At 40.2% G+C, this 9,704-nt stretch overlaps 1 long non-coding RNA gene across 1 annotated transcript; it reads left to right on the plus strand.

Annotated features, from left to right (window-relative positions):
* The first annotated feature begins 467 nt into the window (after positions 1-467).
* Positions 468-9,421, plus strand: LOC128541732 (uncharacterized). Its single transcript, XR_008365652.1, has 3 exons — positions 468-640; positions 4,073-4,255; positions 9,340-9,421. It is a non-coding gene; the product is annotated as an uncharacterized LOC128541732 (long non-coding RNA).
* The last annotated feature ends 283 nt before the right edge of the window (positions 9,422-9,704 follow it).

Genomic DNA, 9,704 nt, shown 5'->3' on the forward strand with positions numbered 1-9,704 from the left:
GCAACACACATTGCGCACATAGTTCAGAAACAGAAACAGAAAAACAGAAAAAAAAACAGAAAAACAGAAAAAAAACTCTAGGTGTTGACTACAGATCTTAATCTGATCAAGCGTCTATGGGATGTGCTGGACTAACGAGTCTGATCCATTGTGGCAGTGCTGTGCCACAAGAGCTCAACAAGTGTGGCAGTGCTGTGCAACAAGAGCTCAAGAAGAGTTCAACAAGAGCTCAACAAGTTCTGTTCACAAAACAATTAAATAAACTAGTTTGCATCAATAGTTCATAATTATTTGAGCTAAGATCAGCGCGCCACTGCAGCAGGCCTAGTATTACTAATGGAGAGAGGCGAGAGGTTACTAGGTTCAGTTAGCACAGGATGAATCACTGCTCTCTTTCTCTCTCTCTCTTTCTCTCTCTCTCTTTCTTTCTTTGCTCTCGGCGCTCGTTGGTTAGCTGTGTCGAGAGAGCAAACCACTGAAGGAACGACGTGGGACTGTGTTTGCATGTCAGTTCAGATGGCAGTTTAAAGGCATTTGAATCCTCTGCAACGACAGAGCTTGGGTGTATACTACTGTAGCAATGACGACCAAAGCAGTGTCGGTGTAACTCCAAGTACTGATGAACTAGAGACGAGAAAAGGTAAGCTGGAACAACTTTAACTTAAATACACTAACATTCATTTACACACTAGCCATCTGATACACTAACAATCTGATACACTAGTTTTGATGGCTGAAAATTTTTGAAATGTTTGATCATGTAATAGCTGTTGTTAAAACATAACATTCAATTAATGGGTCTCTAAGATCTAGACAAGGTTCCTCTTTTCATGTTTCCACCACTGCAAGAAATAGTGACGCACACAATACTGCCAATAATGGTTACCTAACCAGCAAGTGTTTTGGTTTCTATAGATGAGGTTGGATGGAAATGAAGGTGTGTTAAACAGGCAGACAAGAAAGGGAAACATTGTCAAGTAGCATAGAGCAGACATCCAGCAAACAACATAAACCAAAGAGAAAAGTCAGATGAAAAGAAGGGCTAAACTATAAGAAAAAAAACTGAGAAAACTAAAGAATTAGTAACATTTCTAGTATTCATTAGGAGCCAAAAGTTACAATGACTTTGTGTTTGTGTTACTCCTGTATACTGTATGAGGGACTGTAATCGTGGGCTTAAACAGAACTCAGGGAAACGTAAAAGTATGTGTGAGTTGTGAACTTTCCACTGGGTTCTTTGCTTTTGCATGAGGTTGAACTTATTCAAACAAATTCAAAATAGTCACATTGTACAGCGCTCGCTGTTTAGCCTCTGAGGTTGGTCTCATCATAGTTATCTGTACCCAAAGCTCTAATGGAAACCCTCTGGTCCTGCCCATCTGGATGATACTTAATCATCTGGCTAATCATCATCGTTGCTTACCAAGTTACACCCTTTCATGGAAACAGTTTCCTGAATAGAAAGAGAGAGAGAGAGAGAGAGAGAGAGAGAGAGAGTTAAACAGCACTGGCTCATCTTGTGCCAAGTGAATCTTTTTACATCAGTTTTACTGAGTCTCCGGGCTCTCTAATCTTAGCTCAAAATTCAGAATTATGGACTATGAAGTTTGTTGTTAACTGAAGTTTGAGCTCACTCTTGTGTGTCTGCACACCACTGCCACCCTGGATCAGACATTTTAGTCCAGCACATCCAGCTCAATCAGTTTGATATCTGAAGAATTTGAATGCTAACTCTTTGTTTCTGAAATTGTTTTGCAAACTACTCCTGAACAATGTGTACAGTGTGTCTGGGTCCATTATGCTGCTAAAGGAGGCCACTGCTATCTGGGAGCCATTTCCATGAAGGGATGTTACTTGGTCAGCAACAAAGTTTAGGCAGGCAGTACAATCTCAGAGGCTAGACAGTGAGGGCTGTACAATGAGACTATTTTGAATTTTTTTGAATAAGGTCAACTTAACCTCATGCAAAAGCAAAGAATGCAAGGAAAAGTTCACAACTCACACCCACTTTTACATTTCTCAGAATTTTTCTCTTTAGTGCATCAGTACTATGGGTTACACTGACACAGATTTGGTATTATCAGGGTTTGCCACTGCAGAGTATTTAAATTCCTTTTAAATCTGTCCTGACAGTCCCACGATTTTTTCTTTAGCAGTTTGCTCCCTACCGAGCTAACAAGTGAGCAAGCAAGTGAGAAAGAGAGGAGACAGAGATAGAAACAGTGGGACATAGACAAAGAGAGGAAAAGAGTATTGATTCACATTGTGTTAAGTGAACCTATTAACCTCTTTGCCTCTCTCAATCATTCCAGTTGAGTCTCCTGCAATGCCATGATGCTCTGGACATAACTCCAAATTCAGAATTATAAACTACGAATGAGAACCAGTTCATTTTAATGTGAAGTATACTGAACTTTAAGCGAGCTCTGGTAAAGTCTGAACTTGCACTTGTTAGTCCAGCACATCCCATGGACTTCAACTTCACCTCATGCAAAAGCAAAGAACGCAAGGGAAAGTTCACAAGTCACACCCACTTTCACATTCCCTCGAGATCTTATCACTAGTGCATCAGTGACACTGCTTTGAACTGCATTGCTTGTATACACCCAAGCTTTGCCAGGGCAGAGTATTTAAATGTCTTTTAAATCTGTACTGACATGCAAATGCAGTCCCATGTTTTTCCTTCTGTGTTTTGCTTCCTACTGTAGGTAGCTAACAAGTGAGAGAGAAAGAGCAGTGATTCTTCTTGTGCTAAGTGAATGTAGTAACCTCTCTGCCTCTCTTGATCAGTTCCACTGAGTCTCCTGCAACATCATGGCACTCTGAACTTATCTCCACAATTCAGAACGATCAACTATGGACTTGAACTGGTTCATTTTAATGTGTGGTGAAAAGTTTGATCTAGCTCTTGTGAATTGTGAACTTGGACTTTTTATTCCAGCACATTTCACAATCCCTCGATAAAATTAAGATCTGGAGAATTTGGCGGCTGAATCAACACCTCTAACTCTTAGTAATTTTCCTCAAACTGTTCCTGAACAATGTGTGCAGTGTGTCTGGGTACTTTATTCTACTGAAAGAGGCCACTGCCGTCAGGGAACTGTTTCTATCAGATTCTCCAGATCTCGATCAGATCGAGGCTCTGTGCGATGTGATGAACTAACAAGTACAAGTTTACAATTCACAAGAGTTCAAACTTTAGATCATCACACATTAAAATTAACCAGTTCAAGTCCATAGATGATTGTTCTGAAAAATGCCATGCTGTTGCAGGAGACTCATTGGAACTGATGAAGAAAGCCAGAGAGGTTACTATATTCACTTAGGACAAGATGAATCACTGCTATTTCTTTTTTGTTAGCTACCTAAGAAGCAAAAACCTTGAAGAAATAACATAAGAATGCGGTTGCATGTCAGCTTTAAAAGATGTATGAATACTCGTTTGTATGCAAGTTACACCCCTTCATAGAAAAAGTTTAATGGTAGCAGGGACCTTTTTAAGCAGGATAATCTACTCTGACACACTGCACACATTGTTTAGGAACAGTTTGAAGAAAATGACAAAGAGATAGTGGTGTAACTAACTCTTTGTCATGTTCCTTAAACCATTCCTGAACAATGTGTGCAGTGTGTCAGAGTAGATTATCCTGCTGCCATCAGGAAACTGTTTACATGAAGGGGTGTAATTTGGTCAGAAACAATGTTTAGGTGGGTGGTACAGTACATGCCAAAGTAACATCCAAATGAATGGCAGAGACAACAGTTCAAGACCTCATCTCGTTCTGATCGAGCGTCTGTAGGATGTGCTGAACTAACATGTTCAATTTAAACTTTACAAGAGCTTGCTCAAAGTTTAGTTCACCGGACATTTAAATGAACGTTTATAGTTAATAATTCTGAATTTTAAGTTCAGAGGACCATAGTGCTGCAGGAGAATCAATGAGACTGATGGAGAGATGCAGAGAGGTTACTACATTCACTTAGCAGATAACTCAATGCTTTCTCTCTCTCTTTCTCTCTCTCTCTCTCTCTCTCTTTCTGTCTCTCTTTGCTCTCGGCGCTCGTTGGTTAGCTGTGTCGAGAGAGAGCAAACCACTGAAGGAACGACGTGGGACTGTGTTTGCATGTCAGTTCAGATGGCAGTTTAAAGGCATTTGAATCCTCTGCAACGACAGAGCTTGGGTGTATACTAGCAATGACGACCAAAGCAGTGTCGGTGTAACTCCAAGTACTGATGAACTAGAGACGAGAAAAGGTAAGCTGAAACAACTTTAACTTAAATACACTAACAATCATTTACACACTAGCCATCTGATACACTAACAATCTGATACACTAGTTTTGATGGCTGAAAATTTTTGAAATGTTTGATCATGTAATAGCTGTTGTTAAAACATAACATTCAATCTATGGGTCTCTAAGATCTAGACAAGGTTCCTCTTTTCATGTTTCCACCACTGCAAGAAATAGTGACGCACACAATACTGCCAATAATGGTTACCTTACCAGCAAGTGTTTTAGTTTTTATAGATGAGGTTGGATGGAAATGAAGGTGTGTTAAACAGGCAGACAAGAAAGGGAAACATTGTCAAGTAGCATAGAGCAGACATCCAGCAAACAACATAAACCAAAGAGAAAAGTCAGATGAGAAGAAGGGCAAAATTATAAGAAAAGAGAGAGAGAGAAAACTAAAGAATTAGTAACATTTCTAGTATTCATTAGGAGCCAAAAGGTACAATGACTTTGTGTTTGTGTTACTCCTGTATACTGTATGAGGGACTGTAATCATGGGCTTAAACAGAACTCAGGGAAACGTGAAAGTATGTGTGAGTTGTGAACTTTCCACTGGGTTCTTTGCTTTTGCATGAGGTTGAACTTATTCAAACAAATTCAAAATAGTCACATTGTACAGCGCTCGCTGTTTAGCCTCTGAGGTTGATCTCATCATAATTTGCTGTACCCAATGCTCTGATGCAAACCCTCTGGTCCTGGACGATACTTAATCATCTGGTTAATCATTGTTGCTTACCAAGTTACACCCTTTCATGGAAACAGTTTCCTGATGGCAGTGACCTCTTTCAGCAGGATAATGCACACTGACACACATTGTTCAGGAACAGTTTAAGGAACATGACAAAGAGTTAGTTACACCTCTAACTCTTTGTCATTTTCCTCAAACTGTTCCTGAACAACAGGAACAATGTTTTGGTAGGTGGTACAGTAGGTGCCAAAGTAACATCCAAATGAATGGCAGAGCCAAAAGTTCAACTTCATCTCATGCAAAAACAAAGAACACAGTGGAAAATTGTGTTTTCAACTCACACCTACTTTCACATTCCCCAGAGTTCCCATCTCTAGTGCATCAGTACTTTGGGTTACACTGACACCGCTTTGAATTATATTGTCAGGCTTTGCCACAGCAAAGTATTTAAATCCCTTTTAAATCTGTCCTGACATTGCAAACAGAGTATGCTTCCTACATAGCTAACAAGCAAGCAAGAACGAGAGAGGGAGAGAGAGAGGCATATAGGCAGAGAGAGCAAAAGAGCATTGATTCATCTTGTGTTAAGTGAACCTATTAACCTCTTTTCCTCTCTCCATCAGTCTAATTGAGTCTCCTGCAAGAGCATGGCACTCTGAACTTAGCTCCACAATTCAGAACGATCAACTATGGACTTGAACTGGTTCATTTTAATGTGTGGTGAAAAGTTTGATCTGGCTCTTGTGAATTGTGAACTTGCTCTTTTTAGTCCAGCACATCCCACACATGCTCAATAAAATTAAGATCTTTTGAATCTCGAGGCTGAATCAACACCTCTAAATCTTTCTCATTTTCCTCAAACTGTTCCTGAACAATGTGTGCAGTGGGTAAGTGTGCATTATCCTGCTTGAACGAGGCCACTGCCGTCAGGGAAATGCTTCTATCAAGAGGTGTAACTTGGTCAGAAACAATGTTTAGTTAGGTGGTACGTTCCAAGTAACATCCAAATGAATGGCATTCACAACTCACACCTACTTTGATGTTTTCCAGAGTTCTTAAATCTACTGTAGCGCATCAGTACTTGGAGTTACACTGATATTCCTTTAGATGGCATTGCTAGTGTACACCCAACTTTGCCACTGCAGAGTATTTAAATGCCTTTCAAATCTTTATTGACAGTCAAATATTTTTTCTTCAGTAATTTGCTTCCTTTCTAACAAGCAAGCGAGGAAGAGAGAGGGAGATAGAGAGATAGAGAGAGTTAAACAGCACTGGCTCATCTTGTGCTAAGTGAACCATTTTACATCAGTTCTACTGAGTCGGAATTATGGACTATGAACTTTGAAGTTTGTTGTGAACTGAAGGTTGAGCTCACTGTTGTGATGTGTAAACTTGCACACCACTGCCACCCTGGATCAGACATTTTAATCCAGCACATCCAGTTTGATCAGATTGAGATCAGGAGAATTTGGAGACAGAGTCGATACGTCTAACTCTTTGTCAAGTTTTGCTAACTACTCCTGAACAATGTGTACAGTGTGCCTGGGTGCATTATGCTGCTGAAAGAGGCCACTGCTATCAGGGAACCATTTCCATGAAGGGATGTAACTTGGTCAGCAACAAAGTTTAGGCCGGCAGTACAAGTAAAATTAACATCCAGATGGGCAGGACCCAAGGTTTCCCAGCAGAGCATTGGGCACGGCAAACAGTGATGTGACCAATCTCAAAGGCTAGACAGTGAGTGCTGTACAATGAGACTATTTTGAATTTGTTTAAATAAGGTCAACTTAACCTCATGCAAAGGCAAAGAATGCAAGGAAAAGTTCACAACTCACACCCACTTTTACATTTCCTAGAGTTTTCCTCTCTAGTGCATCACGACTTGAAGGTACACTGACACTGCTTGGGACATCATTGCTAATATACACCCAAACTTTTCCAGAGTATTCATGTGAACTGACAAGCAAACAGTTCTGTATTTGAGAGAGTTATCAAATCAGGATTTGGAGAATCTGGAGGCCAAGTCAACACCTTTAAATCTTTGTCATGTTCCTTAAACCCTTTCTGAACAATGTGTGCAGTGTGTCAGTGTGCTTAATCTTACTGAAAGAGGCCACTGCCATCAGGAAACTGTTTACATGAAGGGGTGTAACTTGGTCAGAACCACTGTTTAGGTAGGTGGTACATGCCAAAGTAACATCCACATGAATGGCAGAGTTAAAAGTTCACCTTGAACTTCACCTCATGCAAAAACAAAGAACACAGAGAAAAATTCCTCTGAGGGATGTGCTCGACTATCTTCGATCTATTAACCGAAAAACTTTGGTTTCATAGTTCATGATTCTGAATTTTGAGTTTAGCGCTCCACTGTAATGCAGAAGACTCAGTGGGTCTGATAGAGTGAGGCAGAAACTCACACCTACTTTCACACCTACATGAGTTCCCATCTCTAATGCATCAGTACTATGAGTTACACTGACACAGATTTGAATGGTATTATCAGGGTTTGCCACTGCAGAGTATTCAAATGCCTTTTAAATCTTTCCCGACAGTCCAACAATTTTCCTTCAGCAGTTTGCTCCCTACCAAGCTAACAAGTGAGCAAGTAAGTTAGAAAGAGAGGAGACAGAGATAGAAACAGTGGGACATAGACAAAGAGAGGAAAAGAGTGTTGATTCACATTGTGTTAAGTGAACCTATTAACGTGTTTGCCTCTCTCCATCATTCCAGTTGAGTCTCCTGAATGCCATGGTGCTCTGGACATAACTCCAAATTCAGAATTATGAACTTTAAATGAGAACCAGTTCATTTTAATATGTAGTTAACTTTGAGCTAGCTCTGGTAAAGTCTGAACTTGCACTTGTTAGTCCAGCACATCCCATGGACTTCAACTTCACCTCATGCAAAAGCAAAGAACGCAAGGGAACGTTCACAAGTCACACCCACTTTTACATTCCCTCGAGATCTTATCACTAGTGCATCAGTGACACTGCTTTGAACTGCATTGCTTGTATACACCCAAGCTTTGCCAGGGCAGAGTATTCAAATGTCTTTTAAATCTGTACTGACATGCAAACGCAGTCCCATGTTTTTCCTTCTGTGTTTTGCTTCCTACTGTAGGAAGCTAACAAGTGAGAGAGGCAGAGAGAGAGAGAAAGAGCAGTGATTCTTCTTGTGCTAAGTGAATGTAGTAACCTCTCTGCCTCTCTCGATCAGTTCCACTGAGTCTCCTGCAACAGCATGGCACTCTGAACTTATCTCCACAATTCAAAACGATAGACTATGGGCTTAAACTGGTTCATTTTAATGTGTGGTGAAAAGTTTGATCTAGCCCTTATGAATTGTGAACTTGCACTTTTTACTCCAGCACATCCCACAATCCCTCGATAAAATTAAGATCTGGAGAATTTGGTGGCCGAATCAACACCTCTAACTCTTTGTCACTTTCCTCAACCTGTTCCTGAACAATGTGTGCAGTGTGTCGAGTGTGCATTATCCTGCTGAAAGAGGCCACTGCCATCAGCAAACCATTTCCATGAAGAAGTGTATCTTAAACAGCAACAAAGTTTAGGCAGGCAGTAAAAGTAACATCCAGATGGGCAGAGGTGAGAACTCCCTTTCCAGTTCAAGGGGAACTTAAAAGTGTAAAACTTTACCTTTTGCTCTTTGCTTTTGCCTGGGTTGAAGTTGAACTCATTCAAACAAATTCAAAATAGTTTCATTGTACTGCACTCACTGTCTAGCTTCTGAGGTTGGTTGCCACATTGTTTGCTGTGCCCAATGCTCTGCAGGAATCCTCGGGTTGTGCCCATCTGGATGTTACATACCATCTGGCATGTACTGTTACTTAAACATAGCACACACTGCACATTGTTCAGGAACAGTTTGAAAAAAATTACAACAGTTAGAATTGTTGACTTGGTCTCCAAATTTTCATCTCATCATATTGATTTTCTGTGGGATGTGCTAGATTAACACAGTGCTAGAGGTGTCAGTGTAACTCTGTGCTCATTGTTTTTGCATGAAGTTGAAGCTTTGGTTTTGCCATTTATGTGGATGTTACTTTTACATGTACTCCCTACCTAAACATTGTTGCTGACCAAGTTACACAGCTTCAGAGAAAAAGTTTAACAAGTGCTTGCTCAAAGTTTAGTTTACCGCACATTAAAATGAACGTTCATAGTTATTAATTCTGAATTTTAAGTTCAGAGGACCATAGTGTTGCAGGAGAATCAATGAGACTAATGGAGAGATGCAGAGAGGTTACTACATTCACTTAGCAGATAACTCAATGCTCTTTCTCTCTTGCTCTTTCTCTTGCTCTCTCTCTCTGTCTCTCCTCGTTGCTTGTTGGTTAGCTGCGTCGAGAGAGAGCAAACCACTGAAGAAATGACGTGGGACTGTGTTTGCATGTCAGTTCAGATGGCAGTTTAAAGGAAGGCATTTGTATCCTCTGCAAGGACAGAGCTTGGGTGTATACTAGCAATGACAGCCAAAGCAGTGTCGGTGTAACTCCAAGTACTGATGAACTAGAGACGAGAAAAGGTAAGCTGGAACAACTTTACCTTTAAATAAACTAACAATCATGGATTTATTTTGATGCCATAAGTACATTGTGTGGCTATATGTTTACTTAAGTGTTTAACCGAAAACTAGGAGTTTTAAATTTTTCAATTAGTTTTGATGGCTGAAAATATTTGAAATGTTTTATGTAATAGCTGTT

Source organism: Clarias gariepinus, chromosome 14, assembly GCF_024256425.1.
Source record: "Clarias gariepinus isolate MV-2021 ecotype Netherlands chromosome 14, CGAR_prim_01v2, whole genome shotgun sequence".
NCBI lineage: Eukaryota > Metazoa > Chordata > Actinopteri > Siluriformes > Clariidae > Clarias > Clarias gariepinus.